The following is a 17,410-nucleotide window of genomic DNA, read 5'->3' as shown; positions in this document are numbered from 1 at the left end:
GTCGGGTGACAAATTAAAGGAAACCTTAACATGAAAAAAATGACTTAAAAACTCTTCTAAACCAGCCCCCATCAAATATGTTCATGCAATTTTAACTAGGAAAGCATAGATAGACTTGAAACAGCGATGAACACATGACACAAATACATTATTTATTAAGAAATGTTACATAATATGAAAAGAAATTGATTGTCCATGATAAGGCAAATTTATGTATGAGTCAGATATCAGTAAAGCCTGTCTATATTTGGCTCTCTTCATCTCCCTGTTTCTGGCCCTCTTCCTTGTCTTCTATAATACACATGCTTGTGCTTCTCTCATTTTTAATCCTAAGCCAACAAAGCGGGATAATGCATATCCCTATATAGCATTGTTTGCATGAGATTTAAGGCAGAGATTTAGTTTGTAAAGCTGATAAAGCTCATAGCAGTTTATAGGCTGCTTCATGGCTTCCCAACCTGTCAATAAAATCCATGTGACCCCAGTTTGATAATGAGCGAGAAGAAGCCAATAGTCTACAGATGATGCTGATCATCATCTATAGACAGCAGAATGATGGTACAAGAAGCATTAAAACAAAACTGGGTGTGCTGCTAAAGGAAAATAGCTAACAAGGTGGTTGAAAATGATCTGAAATGAAGTGAGTTTGATGTTGAAGTTTCAGTCTTGAAGATGATTCAATACTTCATTTTTTTTTTCCTCTAAATGAGACAGCAATTTTCTAAGGATTATTTATTTATTTTTTTTTTAATTGAAGAACATTGTACTGTTAAGCATGTGCAGTTATATTAAAGGTGGTGGAACATTCATTAAACAATTTTACTCATGTTGTCTCATGCTAGGTCAGCTTGACTCAAAGCTTTCCCGTGATGATGAAATTATAGTTATATTCTATTATAATCTCCTTAATGTTAAAAAAAATAATCTCTTTTATTAACTACATCCTGTAAAAAATCAGATGTGGATGGTCCATCATACAATTTTGTGTATATTGTTACTATCGAAACAACAAAGTATTATAACGAGTGCATTAATGTACATTGTAATTAGTGCAAGCTTTTCTGTTATAGAAAAATACCCAACACCTTCTGACCAATCAGAATTGAGCACTCAACACAACGTTGGGGTATAATTCTATAAATCCTGATGTGTGTAATGCAAACGATGGACACACTTTTCATGGCACTTTTTATGTACGTATATGCAGGGAAATCATTTCAAAACTGAGATAAATAAATTTAATCGATTTTCACATCTCCAGATGCTGAAATATGGACTGTGTAGAACTTTGTAGAACTAAACCAAAATAAATAGATCATTTCATTAAATGCTTTTGAATGAAGTTAAATGTTTAAAAGATGAATAAACAGATCACTGTTTAAAGTGATGCAGCTAAAAGAATCTAATCTATTTGAGGACACTGACCTTTTTAACGACTCAGTGGAGATCAATAAGCATAATATTTTTTACTGGCAGGCTGTGACATTTGAATTTTAGATAAACAAACACCAGATCTTTGGGGAATGAAGTCCTCACATAAATGCGCAGTTGCCAAGCTTTGTGAGGAAAAAAAAAGGAAATCAATTAATAGCCTGCAAATGTAAAGTTCTTTTAAATGAATGATGGATGGATATTACAAGAAGTGTTTGTTTGTAAAAGAGGCACAATATAATACAAACTGATTTGATTGAGGAGAATTTCCTGAAGCTGCAGAAAAATGAAAAGTCATCCAATACAGTAGTCTCAATCGCACCATGTCTGAGCAAGCATGTGATTAGAGTCTACATTTCTGGAGCATGAAGTGTACAGTACAGAGATTTAAACACCACAACGGAGTTGAAAAGTCCCTGTACAAATCTCAATCCATTCTTAGCAGCAAGCAAATCTGTGCTGACTTTGTGTCAACTCGATTTCTTCTGATTGTAAGGATTTTATTCTGTAATGCAGCACGGTGACCTACTTTGCAAACAAACCGTACTATTAAGCATGCACTCAAAACACTCGTATAACACATTTCTCCCAGAAAGCAAGGAATCCTCAAAGGTGATTGGTCAGAAGGTGATGATTAATTTTCTGCAACAGTGCGGCATTATTTCGAGAGTATCAGCTTCTTCCTTCAAAAGGACTTGTAGGCTCGAATTTCTACATAAACTATAAGACTAATAATAAATATAATAAAATCAAAAACATACATTTACTAGAAAGGCAAAAATTATAATCATAGATAAAAGAGTTGTGTCTGTAACAATAGTAAAGGAGTCTTCTGTGTCTGCTTTGTAACGGTCAGGAAGTTCTCTCTGAGGTAAGTAATCAATTCTTGGTAACATGAGATGATGCTTTTTATTCTTATTAACGTCAAAGGAGAAAAAAACAGGCTGGAGAGAAAATGAGTAGATGATATATCAGTAATGATAACAAGTATTAGCTTTAAACATTACTAAAGTATAAGTGTGCAAAAAGTATTCAAATTTATTTGTATAGCGCTTTTAACAATGGACATTGTCTCAAAGTAGCTTTATAGAAGATAAGAAACATAATATAAAAAGTTTAATATTGTACAAGGATTAATATTATTATTAGATTTATATTTAAATGTGTTTGTATTAAACCCCAATTAGCAAGCCTAAGGTGACTGAGGTTACTGTGGCAAGGAAAACCCCTTTAGATAGAGGAGGTAGAAACCTTGAGAGGAACCAGACTCAAAAGGGAACCTTATCCTCATTTGGGTGACTCTAGAGGTTGTGATTATAAATATACAGTATGACAATTGTGTATATATTGCATATGTAGGAGGTTGTTGTCCTCAAAGGCCACATGTAGTTGGCAGCTTCTCTTGGAGCTGGTACATCTCTAGATGGCTCAGGATCCTCACAAGGTTGGCCTCTTCTCACTGAAAGTCTGAAATATTCATGACACAAAACACCACAGGAGCTGGTACAATCTCTGGATGCCTCAAAATGGGTAGAAAAGAGAAGCAAGTAGAGTGGTATTAGCATAGCTGCTGTTCACAATATTAGCAAGCACTAGATGATAATGTGCATTTGATCAGATGTACTGAAACACAAAGTTATTTGATGTTTTATGTGTATGTCTGTTCAAAGAGATATGTCTTTAAGCTACATTTAAACTGGGAGAGCCTTACATCATTTGCTTGCATATAAGAGGAATAAAACCTTTGTGTTGTTACAGGAAAATTGATCTGATTTGAAACCAAAACATAATTTAAAAAGGCACACTTCACAAACTTAGCAAAAATCTTTCATCTTCCGCTAATCACCAGCTCTCTTTCTGGTCAGGATATATATTAGCATCCTATTCATTACGAACAGGTGCACTCATTTATTTCTTGTTTCACCGTGATTCCTCTTCGTATCGACAATCACATGATCCTCACAAAACACTAAAAAGTACCTCTAGTATCTGACACATAGAGGAATGTCATATTGACAATAATATTAGCTGTGAAATTTGTCACTATTTCACATCTGTGATTCCCCTGGAGGAAGTTAGTAATTACAAATTTTAATAGAGAAGACTCAAGTGTTCCAAGAGCTTATCATATTTCTCCGTGTTGCTTTTATGTGATCCTTGCTCTACAGTTCTACACCTGCCCACTTATCTGGTCTGGTCCTTACAAATTGACAGGGCATGATGTGTTAAATTCCTTGTCTATTTCCTCTTATTCTTTTCTTTTGTTCTAGTGGAGCAACTTACAGGTTAAAATGTTCAGAACCAGGTTTCTTGAATTGATGTAAATGCAAGAAAACTCATAATAGATTTGTGGGAGCCTGTGCCTTAACAGACAATGTAATTGTTTTCTACAGGGCTGCAGCAGGATATCATTTTAAACAGCACATCACATCATAAAGTCTTGTACACATTATCTGCACATGCACCTGTTTGTCATTTATATCACTAGTGTTATTATAATAAATGAGGTTGTAAAGCCAGATGTTCTCACACTTATATGACGAAAACTTGAAGCGTTTTCCCTGAGCGTCCACACACACAGCATGTTGTGTAAAGCCTTTATCGTCTAACATCAGAGCATCATTTGACACGGTACAGAGCGTATTTTGAGATGTATATGAGATGCCTTCTTAAAGTGATTTTTACTTTATGGCTCAGTATCATACAATAGCTACTGTGAATGTGACATATATCCTATTAAATCGTTTAAAAATAATTACATTAGTTGTTAATTTATGTTTGTCTGAACACAACAAACACATCAAGAAAAACAATCATGTGACTTTAGCAAGATCGCCTTCGTGTTCTCGCTTCGTGTAGCGTTTAAGACATTTATGAAGTACAGTATGGTTTCTTTTAACAATGCCTTTGAAAGTCTATTAGCATCCTTACGCATACACACACTTCTACTTACCCTGAATATACCATTTAAAGCATGAAAAATGACATGCAGTAAATAAGCTCATTCCGGCGTGGGGGGTGAGAGAGGCAAGAATATTGATGGGAACATTACACACTTTATTTTCTAAACCCCTGCAATTGCACAGTCTAATGCTCCCCTGCTGAACTCACACCAGAACAGGGAGTATTACAGAATTTCATGCTGTACAGCTCATCTCCCGCTCCTGCAGTATCTGTGGAAAACTTGTATTTGTGCAGCATACAAATATATTAATAAATAAATGTCTCATCTCATTACTCTAACCATATTTGTGGTACATTTTATAACCTTCCTTAGCACTTTGATTGCTTGTCTCAATGAATCACTGGCCGATTTTTGATGTTTTCTGTGCCACTACAGAGAATTTCATCTTATTTTCTTTACACGTCTCTGCGGCGTATAGATAAAGACAGCAAATATGGCATTTTCATCAAATAAATGTATGAGCTCCTGACGCATGTCTTTGTGCGAGCTGAGGCTCCAGAAATATCAAACACAGATATGTAAAGCAGGCACTGAAGAGAGCAAACAGCAAACTGATTTTTGACATGAAATCAAAGAGAGGCTTTCAGTCACAACCTTCAATGAGAGAGAAGGGGTCTTGAGAGTGGCAAAGAATTATTTCTCTGTGTCGTGCTACGGATGTGAAGAGAGCAGGTGCAGCTGGTGTTGTTCTGATTACTAACGTCATCTAGCCGAATTGTAATTATCTCATTGCTAGAATTCTTGGCATGCCAAAATGGCTATCTGGGAAATTATTTTGAAAGGAAATCTGGGTAGATGCATAAACACAAGGTGAGTGTATGACTAGCATGAGGATCTGAGTATATCAAAGCAAGCAGTACCGCACCGGTAGCGAGAGAGATTTCTATCCAACAGCAAGCATTAACAGGTAAAAATCTTGTCATGGGAATAGCATTAATCAGAAGTGAATGATGTGCTATAGAAAAAATAAACTTGGCAAAAACTTTCATACAGTAACACTTTGACAGTTTTCACGATATGTTTCTCTTTAATATTTATATCGCACCTTCAGAGCTACCAGCACTGCTTGACTGGTCCCACCATCTCTCAGGGTAAGAGGTAGGTATACAACAATAACCTGGCATATTTCTGTTTTGGCATAGAGGTGGTAGAATGAACTTCCCCTACTGTAGATGTCCAAACAGCTGAGCCACTGGCTATCTTAAACTACTTTTACATGATATACTTGAACTAGAACTTTTTCCCCTGTTTGTTGTATGTGTGTGATTAAAAAAATGAAATAAATAAAAAACTTTGAATAGTGTTTTAGGCTCATCAGAAGCACTTTTGTACGTCGTTCTGGATAAGGGCACCTGCCAAATTCAGTAAATCTAAATGTATCTCAACCCCAATGACTATCTTACTCTTTAAATTTTGCTTATGGCTAAAATGAAAGGAGAAAATAATGTATTTATCTCTTTTTACCAGTACATTCCAACCAGCGTTCCAATCAGACATTTACAATCAGTATAAACACACTGACTTTGAAGTCTGAAAGAAAATGACTCAGGACACTGTTGGCTTTTCAGTGTGCAATGTTTGTAACTCTGTTGGGATAACCTTCTACAGTATTTAAGTAGTTGAAACTTTATGTTTACATTTATTCTTTCGATTTTGATTAAATAAATTTGCTTGGAACAGTTGAAAAGACAGGTACAGAAAAAAAGGTACAGAAAGTTTTTATATTACATTATATTAAATGTAAAAACTTTTAAAAAATCGGACTCAGGTAGTCTGCAGAAAATTCCTTGCTCTAGTCCTACTGTATGTGTTGTCCTAGTAAAGAGCCCAAAGCCTGTAGGAAGAAGCTCCTCCTCGTTATCTCTGTGTTGGCCTACAGGGAGTGGAAGCTCTTCCCTGAGTGTAACTGAGTGAAGAGATCATTGTTTGAATGGATGATGTGCTCACAGTGACCTTGGTCCAGGACTTCTTGCTGTAGACTGGCTAGGAGCCAGGGAGCTCAGTGCAGATGGTACGCTCTGCTGATCATACCACTTTCTCAAGATCCTCTCCTCACCTATCATGTTTGGTGCTTTTAATGTTAATATTAGAATAGCAAAACAATAACTTTTAACTATAGAGTAACTTTCATGAATGCACAACAGTGCTTTGATCCAGGAATTTTGTGAACAGAAGCTCACAAACATATTTAAGCTATTAATTAGATTTCCATCCTCTATGATGTCTCATCAACTTCAGAGTCGAGTTTTTCCAACACTGCAAGACAAAGATTAATGAGAATGTCAGACATTATTGTGATCTCCAATAGAGTATCGTTCATAGTGAATGGGGCAGTCGTGGCCTAATGGTTAGAGAATCTGACTTGTAACCCGAAGGTTGTTGGTTCGAGTCTCGGGCCGGCCATGACTGAGGTGCCCTTGAGCAAGGCACTGAACCCCCCAACTGCTCCTAGGGCGGCGCAGCATAAATGGCTGCCCACTGCTCCGGGTGTGTGTTCACGGTGTGTGTGTGTTCACTGCTGTGTGTGTGCGCACTTTGGATGGGTTAAATGCAGAGAACAAATTCTGAGTATGGGTCACCGTACTTAGCCGTATGTCACTTCACTTCAATAAGATCCTCTTCATGATCTCTTTGGTGTGATTCCACATAGCGTCTTAAGCCTCTGTTTAATCCCTTTGGAAGCAGACTTGTGATTTCAGCACAATCTCTAAGGAGTTAAAAGGCTCATTCTCTGCATTCATCCACAACAACTGATTAGATTCAGGTCAGTTTAAGAATCAGGTCCACTCAAGAAGACTCTATCGGAACATACCTATAAAGCTTCTATACAGGCCATGACAGTTTTGCATGAGATTCCCACTTCATAGTAAAATCCAAACAGCTGCCTACCACTGTGTATCTCACTGTGTTTCCTGATGTTCTACCCCTGGTTGGAGTCTTGTCACCGGTGGTCACCCTGCCAGGGATTGATCTGCATGGCCAGACAGTGACTCATGGGATTGTTGTGGATGGAGCCGCCCAGAGACTGTCAACCCTTCTTTTAACCAATGTTATGTCAGTCAGCTATATGGTCTGGTCTTTATCAGCAATCAGGTCTGTGCTGAACTCACGATTATGAACTGTTGTAGACCCCAGTCGTGTCACCCAAATGAGGATGGGTTCCCATCTAAGCCTGGTTCCTCTCAAGTTTTCTTCCTCTTATCATCTCAGGGAGTTTGTCCTTGCTGCCGCCGCCTCCGGCTTGCTCATTATGGATAGGGATAGATATATAGTATATTAATTTTAAACTTTAATTGTATGTATTCTTTATTTATTCTGATACTTATTTTTACTTTTTCATATATATATATACTTTTTTTTTTTTTTAAGTTTTTTGTATTATTAAGTTTTGGATATTTTACCTGTTCCATGTGTGTCGATAATGACTTATACAAACTACCAGAAAATTTGATCTAATCAAATCTTTCGGAGTCGAGTTTGGGTATAGTCCCCTGCCTTGTGCTTTCTCTCTGTGACCCTGGGTATTATAAGCAGTACATTAAATAAATGGGTAGAAATAGAACCTAACTACATCAGACACCTTACAATATTAAGATAGCATATGCAAGATTAAAAAAGAAATGAAAACATATCCATATCGTTTCAAAATGTGTCCATAGCAAATGAGGAAAACAGTGAACAATGCTCGCACTATTACAGTGAACAATGCTCGCACTACTAGCAGGGAGATGTTTTATTGGTAACTGAAAATAAAAAAGAAATTAATAAATATTTTGTTGCCTACTCACAAAGGTCATTCCAGCTCCATATGAGAGATGCAGATTACTCTGATTACTCTATTTTTCCAAAAAAATGTTTTGTTTAAAAAAAAAAGAAAAAAGAATATGAGGTATAAGTATTGGGGATTGGGGCACATGTCAATCATCATTATAACAATGGTGGATGTGCCATTGTCCCTGCTTTAACCTTGACACAAATAAAGTCTGATTTATGCAGTACTTCAATTTATGAGAAGTACTCTGATGTGAGGGGGGAAAAAAGGAAAATGTTTAATTTGAACATTAATTACACAGAGGCTTTAAAGGCAGGAGACTTTTTCCTAACATGATGACCTTACAGCAGCAAATTAAAAGTTTGGAATGTTAGGAGCTTGACTCTGACTTTCTTTGAGCTACAGTATAGAAAATGAGTTCAAATATGGTAGGCAGAAAAAAATTAGTATAAAAAAAGGGAGTTTGACTGTGAGTGTGTGGGACTAGCAAACTCTTAGAGACATTTGCAAATAATGCATTTGTAAAACTAGGACAGCATCTGAGATATTGTGAGATGTGAATATTTAGGTTCATGTTTACATCTATCCAGTCTCACACACAAACACAAACTTTGTCTCATGCTAATTGCTAAGAAATTAACCATCAGTCTTAAAACCAGGTAAGGATGGCATTAGTATAAAGACCACTTTTGAGTGTTTGGTGGTCTTTTTATAGCCAGTCACTTGACTAATTGGACAGCCAGGTACTGTATGTTGAACTGAGAAGAGCATGCATGTCTTCCTTGTACCTTGAAAGATGGCAGGTTAAGTAGAGCGGTGCTACTGTAGATGCTCAAAGAAATCAAGATAAAGGTCCATTTTTTTGCTTTTAGGGTAAGCGGCAATGTTTAAAGGTCAGCGCTGGAGCTGCTTGAAGCCACTGCAGGGAGCATGTCTGTTTTATGAGACCTTAGAAAAATTGAAAAAATTGATCTGGGTTGTCCATGTTAATATATAGTATAGAAAAACACTGATAGTGTAATGTGTTAATCTGTCAGCCTTTTATGATATTCCTTTTGTTTATCAGATATATCTCCAGAATGAAATGACTGTAGAATGGAGTTCCTAGGTAATCTGGTATAAACTCTCCATCTCTCTTTTTTTCCCTAATGACACTCTCCAAACACAATACCTCCTCATCTGCTTCCTACTATTCAAACATTCTTTCTTCTAACTCTTTAGTGAAAGTGACATGACATACAGCTAAGTACGGTGACCCATACTCGTTCTCTGCATTTAACCCATCCAAAGTGCACACAAACAGCAGTGAACACACACACACAGCATTGAACACACACACAGCAGTGAACACACACACAGAAGTGAACACGCACTTGGAGCAGTGGGCAGCCATTTATGCTGCGGCGCCCGGGGAGCAGTTGGGGGGTTAGGTGCCTTGCTCAACCTCAGTCGTATTGTATTACCGGCCCGATACTCGAACCCACAACCTTAGGGTTAGGAGTCAAACTCTCTAACCATTAGGCCACGACTTCCCCACATGGGAAAATGAATATCTAACACTAAGTTATCACTTTGGCCTGAAGTCAAGGTGCTCTATCATCACAAAGGCATTGTTTGTCACTAAACTGTTCTAGGATGGTTGGGAAAAGTCCTCTCCGAGGATGTTTTTGTACCATTCTTTATTTATGTTGGTGTTGTTACAGTAGGCAAAATTGTGAGTGAGCCCACTGCCTTGGCTGAGAAGCAACACCACACATAAACAGTCTCAGGATGCTTTATTGTTGGCATGACACAGGATCGATAATAGTATACAAAATAGTATAAAGATTTCCTAGTTTTTCCAAAACAATTCAAACTGTTTATTCGATCAAAAACAAAAATCGTTCTTTATTGTGTTCATTTTGCAGTAATGTGAGATAGAAAATACTGTACACAGCTGCAGTTCTTTGGAGACCAGTGTGTTAAATGTCAGACTTTGAGGATGATATCAGTACATAAACATTAGCCTGCAGCAAGTTCAAGGAAAAAAAGAATGACTGCTGCTGAGAAATATTTTTACAATATTAATATGATTTCGCCTTTCAAATACTGCAATAACACACCCTCATAGTGAGTATCTTTACTCCAGCACTGCTTTCTCTTGCTATAAGCATCACTGTTATTTTCTGATTTTTTTTTTTCCAGGGTCATCAGTCTGCACTCACTGCTCAATAGCCCACCTGGTGCTCGAAGTAGTAGCAATCTAGGAGATAAACGCAACATTCAGGCTCATCGGCTAATTCATGCTTAAAAGAAGTGCCAGTATTCAGTGCTCAAATCATAACTATTATAACTGATCGATGTTTTACAATGTTTATCATGTGTAAGTGTCAGGATTGCTCTACAGTGGCAGTTTTATTTTCACAGCTCCTCTGACAGAGGTGAAACAGCACTAAAACAGCAGTTAAAGTGAGTGAGCCAGGACAAAGCTTTTGCATTTCCAAAGAACGAGCTCCCTGTTCACCTGAGCATAGACTTCTTTTGGCCTTTGGAGATTGCAGCCAATACGTTGGATTTAACACTTTCATTAATAAATGTAATACACCAAATCCAATTAGGTCTACTGCACACCTGACTATCAATAATTCATCCAATTCCACTTGCAAACGGGAAATGCAACCATCACTCTTAGTTTTATCAGTGCAATATTTTTTTCATTATTTTAATCATTATATAATAATTCATGTGGCCAGTGGTGGGTCAAGCAATCAAGGCTCTGGGTTTTTCAGGCTCAGAGGATCGGGGTTCAAGCCCCAGCACTGCCGAGCCGCTACTGTCGGGCCCTTGAGCAAGGCCCTTAACCCTCTCTGCTCAAGGGGTGCTTGATGGCTTGATCTGCTAATGGCTGACCCCAATGTCTGAAAAGTTGGGATATGTGAAGAAAGAATTTAACTGTGCTGTAATGTATATGTGTCAAAATAAAGGCTTCTACTCTAAAGAAAAACTGACTTCTTTGTGAGACTACTAATGGTAGCTGGAGGTAACAGAGTGATTGATTGATTTATATTTACTTAATTTTTATTTTCCTTTTTCAACATTTTACATTACAGATTGAATTTCATAGCATTTTTAACCATAGACATTGTCCCAAAGCAGCTGTAAAGAAATCCAAATGTAGATTTAGAGCTTTATCAGCAAGCCTAAGGTGACATGGTCAAGGATATCACTCCCTAAAGAGATCCCTGAGCATATTGTTTTTTCTGGAATTTACTCTGCCTCAAGTATAGCTTATACTGAATTGTCTATTTATCCCCTCCAAATCACTGGTGACGATCTTCATTTCATATTCCGATCAATTCAGTTCAAATTTATTTTTATAGTACTTTCAGCAATGGACATTGTCTCAAAGCAGCTTTAAAACAACACAATAAGGGATCGTATTGTAGAAATTATTGTGACCGACAGTGGAGAATTTGATCTGAGCATCTACATAATTCCACTGGTAGAACACAATGATCACAATTCTATCCTTAATTCTGCTAAGATGCAAATATGAAGTGGTTAAGAAATCCCCCAGACCTCTTAGAGTGCTCACATTGGCTCAATGTTATTTGTAAGGCAATGTAAAGACACTTCTCTCACGGCCATGTATTTATTTAACAATAACTAATACAGTGTTCAGTTTTCAGTTTTCCCTTCAACCAATCAGGTAGGGTTCACCCAACTAACTATCCCAGAAATAAAGTGTCTGACAAGAAGCCTTTCTAGCTAAGATGGCTATATATGCTAAATAAATATCAAATAAAAGAACCTTACAATGTGCACACATGTCCTTGTCATTGTCACTTTGTTTAAAAATAGACAAACCTGGTTCTTATACTCAATGGTAGCCAGTAACTATGGGAATAAACCTGAACTAATCTTCTGGATTAGCTTTTTTAAATACTTGCAAATAACAAGATAAACTGAAAAACATGGAAAAAGAACAAATGAAAGACAAGTCTCTCTCTCTCTCTCTCTCTCTCTCTCTCTCTCTCTCTCTCTCTCTCTCTCTCTCTCTCTCTCTCTCTCTCTCTCATGTACCACCCAAACAGGTGAAATAAGTGTCAAAGTTCAGAAAAAGTTCAAGAATTCAAATGAATCAAGGGAAAACATCTGAAAATGCATTTCACAGGCAAGAAAAACAGCCTCAGGAGAACTTGCAGACACAGCATTCTTCAGACGGCTGTTTACAAATAGCCCATAGTTGCTTTTCGAGACAGGAACACAATATGTATCCTTTGAAAATACATAGAAAACACTAAAAATCACATTCATATTTGGCAGGGCAAGGGCACCAATAGTTACAAAGGTATTATAATGTGACCAAGCATACATATTAACAAGCATATGATGTGGTAGACTAGTGGTTAATGTGCTGGGGTACCAATCAGATGGTTGTGAGCTCATATCCCTTGTCTGCCACTGCTGGGACCCTGAGCAAGGTCCTTAACCCTTAACTGCTCAACTGTGTAAAATAAATGAAGTCATTCTGGATAAGGGCATCTGCCAAATGCTGTAAATGTAATAAGCATGTCTCTCTTTTTGGGACACAAACCACATTTTGCCAAAAGAGTGTGCTCTTACTAAGGCTTTAGATCATAACTGTACTTGGGATTAAATTCACTCCCTGTATGTGGAATTTAATGTGTATAAAAGTATAGTTTGTTGTGGAAAAGTATACGAGAGACAAATTTGCTAAATGAAATTTTGAGACATTGAAATGAAAACATGTTACATACACTATACTGAAAAATGACACCATATGTGGTTCTTCTCCATTCTGTTGCCATAAAGTTGGACGGGATGCACAATGGTCTAGAATATCTTTGTATATTGTAGCATTACAATTTCACCACTGGGGCACTAAGGTCCCTAGACAAATCCTGTTCCAGCATGACAATGTCCTGTGCATAATGTCAGGTCCATGAAGACACAGTGTGCCCAAGGTTAGTGTGGAAGAACTCAAGTGGCCTGCACAGAGTCATGACCTCAACCCCACTGAACACCTTTGGGATGAATTAGAATGCAGATTGCATGGCCTTTTCACCTGACACTATTCTATTTTGGTATATAGCTTATGTTTTTTTGATTGGATGAATCCCAATAAAATATTTCATACAACATTAATATCAGGAGCCCCAACAATTTCCTCTGACCACGTTTTTTAAACCAAGCTTCTGTACCTCTGACCTCTTTAAGTCTATCTAAATCTATACAATTCAATCACAACAAATTTAGTACTACTCCTGCTGTCACTGTTCATCTCTCACTCGTGCTTATACATGTTGACCTGAGTCTATTATCTATCTTCAAGTGTCCCATATTCCATTTATCCCAGAAATCCATTACTTTGAGGTGCACACTGCATTTATATTAACAAGCAAGAAAGATAGAAAGCAAGCAAGAAAGCAAGCAAGAAAGAAAGAAAGTTTGGTGTCCGGGCCATGTAGAGAATATAAATCACAGTGGTAAGTGCTTTAGAAAGTGACTCAGAATACAATCCTAAACAAGTGGAGCTCCTAAAGAAAGACTAGTCTCATATCTCACATACTTCATGTAGGAATTCTGCTGAGTGGAGTGTGCACACTGTTTCAGGCTGATTCACATCATCCAATCCCTGAGGTCTGTCAGCATGACTCCATGTTGTAAAGTATTTAGTAATGGGCTCTGCTAAAGGAATGAGAAATGGAAACACTGGCTTAGATGACTGACTTGGAAAATGATGGCTTTGGGAGAATGTCTTAAAAAAAATCCACCCTGTAAAGGGGTCAGAAATATGCTGTGTGAGGCTATTTCAGAGAGCAGGGGCTACAGTCTATTAAGCCATCTGTGGAGGCAGAAGAGTTAATATCCTTCTTCATCATCAGCCCGATATCTGCACACTGAGCTTAAACATTACACTGTCTATCTGAATGAATGAAAGTATTTTATTAAACACAGACAAACATGGTTGTGATCTTGATTTAGATTGCCATACCTCCCAGTGAGATCAATACTAAGAGTGAGTATCTCTATATCGAAGCACAAAATTAAGCTATTACTTATATAACCATCTGGATCGCTCGGGGGAAAAAGGACATATGCAAGGTCAAATTTGTACGTTTAAACAATTATACTGTATAAACATATTTTCAAAAAAATCAGAATGTTAAATATAGTGAAAAATATTCTAATTTTAATTTAAAAAGCTGGCAAAATATGTCCTTCTGGTTATAAACATTCTTTACTCAATTAAATCATGTTGTGACCATCTGTTCACCCACTGACATCTGTGTACAATGGCAGAGTGCTACGGATTCTGACCAACTGTGAATGAGCAACTGATCATCCCAAACACCACACATGAAGAATTAAGATGTATAATTAGTTTTGACTTGACTATGATAAACAGATATCCTGTCAGAGAATCACCCTAAAGGCACCAGTATCGTTGGCAGCTTGGGCATTTTCAACAATATCCTGCAAGCATCCAATGTTCTAAATATTAAACAACCCAGCAGTTATTTATTTATTTATTTATTTATTCATTCATTCATTCATTCATTCATTCATTCATTCATTCATTTATTTATTTATTTATTTATTTATTCACAAAAAATGATTTAAGTCTACATATTTTAAAGATGTTTTCTCATCTTCATTATATCAGTATTTAATATCAAATACATAATAATTGCTGTTTTCCTTTACAAAAGAAATACTTATGGTTGTTAAAGATAACATTTTATTGTTTTATTTCTGAGACCTATTTATTTATTTATTTATCTATTTATTTATTTATTTATTTATTTATTTATTTATTTATTTATTATCTATTACTGCGAAAATAGTATTCATTCTCCGTCATCTTTTTCTGTATAATGCTATCTACAGTGAGGCAAAAAATTATTTGTTCTCCTGCTGATTTTGTGCGTTAGCCCATAGACAAAGAAACGATCAGTCTATAATTTTAATGGTATGTTTAACAGTGAGAGACAAAATAACAACAAAAAAAATCCAGAAAAACACATTTCAAAAAGGTTTTAAATTGACTTGCATTTTAATGAGTGAAATAAGTATTTGATCCCCAATCAATAAGCAAAATTTCTGGCCCCATGTGTCTTTTATACAGGAAACAGGCTGAGATTAGGAGCACTCTCTTAAAGGGAGTACACCTTATCTTAGTTCGTTACTCTTATAAAAGACACCTGTCCACAGAAGCAGTCAATCAATCAGATAAATCTCTCCACCATGGCCAAGACCAAAGAGCTGTCCAAAGATATCAGAAACAAAATTGTAGACATGCACAAAACTAAAATAGGCTACAAGACCATGGGCAAGATTTTTTTTTAATTTTATAATATGGGATTGTGTTAACAAAATAATTTTCAGAATAGACTCAAGCGCAAAAAAATGCTAAACATCATTCTTCATGTTTTCTCAAAACACCTATTTGGCTATGTATTGAACCGAACTTTAAACATAGGACAACGCAAATTTCTCATTAGCTCTCATGATAGGTTATATGGTTTCAGGAGATCAAGATATGATGGAGTTCCATTCCATGTCATCAGCTAGATTTGTGTAATTTAAAAGGAAGTTGTAGCTTGAGAATATTATGTCTGTGTTTTAAGTAGCCTAAAGCATTCTTCTAAGAGATTAATCAGGGAAGCCAAAAACTCAACATGATTATTAGGATGGGAAATCCAGCTACCAGCTGGCAAAACACAGACTGAAGTGTACTGAAGTTTCTGAATTACTGCTGCTAATGCAACATCATAGATGAATTATTTTTAAGAAAATCACTATGACAATTATTAAATCGTAAAAATTATAGACAAGTTTCAATTGAACCATGTAATCAGGAAGCTGGAAATTTTACCAACTGGCATAGAGATTCTACCAGCTTGACGCTTGATCAGCTCTGCCTATCTTAATAGCCACTCGATCCAACAAAGATCTACAAATTAAAGCCAATAAATCTAATAACTCTTTGTTCTGTACTTACACAAATCTAAGTAATTACCTTGGCGAGTTCTTCAGAGGTGAGATACACAGATTTCCAGCAAAAAGTTGGAAAAATTAATCTATAAACAAATAACAAAAATTGTTGTTTGTCTTGCATTCAGTCTAATTTACAAAGCAGGACCAGTGATTCATATAGCTGTAATACATTTAACCATTTTTCAAGAACGCTGGTTTTCGACTTTTCATACATTTTAATCATAATGAATTAGAAATGGATTATTTTATTGCCGCAAGTCTGATATAAAATTATTCAGGATACAGAATGCTGTTTCGTGTGAGACAGAATTTTAATGTTTGAAAATAACACCTTCAAATTTTAGATAAATAGGAACAAGCACTTGAGGCATCTGTGTGGGGAAAAAGCTGTTTATGTTTATTGCCATCAGTAGGATAGGTAACAGCAGAAATACTTTTGTTACCTCTGGTGAAAAGAGTTCAAACATCATGTTCTATGTGAAATAAACTGTGAGCAGATTATATCAGCTCGTCAAGAAGTGATTACCTAAGAGAATATCCTGCAAAACCAATTGTATAAACAAACTTTCCGTCAATCTGATATTCACACATATGTCCACCAGAGGCTACCATTCCATGAATACTGAACTGTTACCATAGATATCACCTCATCAGTCTCACCTGTTTATGCCAGTATTTGCCTTCATAAGCATCAGTATTTGTAGTGCAACACATCTAGCACTATTTGCAAAGTGATTGCGGTATTTGAATGTTTGTACTGTCTTTTGATGATATGTCGTGGATTACTTCTATAAATCAAAGTGAATTTATGGCACATATTGTGTCATGGGTGTAAATGAGTCTTGTGAAAGCCATAAAGCTGTGAGGATGCAGCACACGTCCTTGCAGTCAGCTCCGGCCTGATTGAAGCTCTGGTAATGCAAAGCTTTTTCCATGCCTTTGAATTCAAATAACCGGTGCCTTCAAATAAGCTCCCAACAGTCACTATATGGTGTAGTGAGTGATCTTACTGACAAAGTCCCAATGTTGTGGAGCTAAAAAAATGCTATGCTATTAAAGCCCTATTATTTATTTTGTTATGTCTTACATAACAAAATACTTTCATGATAACGGTTAGTGTACGGTAAATGTTTAGATTTAGATTATTGATGATGAAATAAAAGTTTATAAGAGATTAATATGCTGAAGTGTGTAGATGTAGATACCAGGCCAGAGTTCAGATGAAAAGAAATTAAAAA

The sequence above is a fragment of the Tachysurus fulvidraco genome, chromosome 12, assembly GCF_022655615.1.
Source record: "Tachysurus fulvidraco isolate hzauxx_2018 chromosome 12, HZAU_PFXX_2.0, whole genome shotgun sequence".
Lineage (NCBI taxonomy): Eukaryota > Metazoa > Chordata > Actinopteri > Siluriformes > Bagridae > Tachysurus > Tachysurus fulvidraco.
This window is presented reverse-complemented; position numbering follows the sequence as displayed.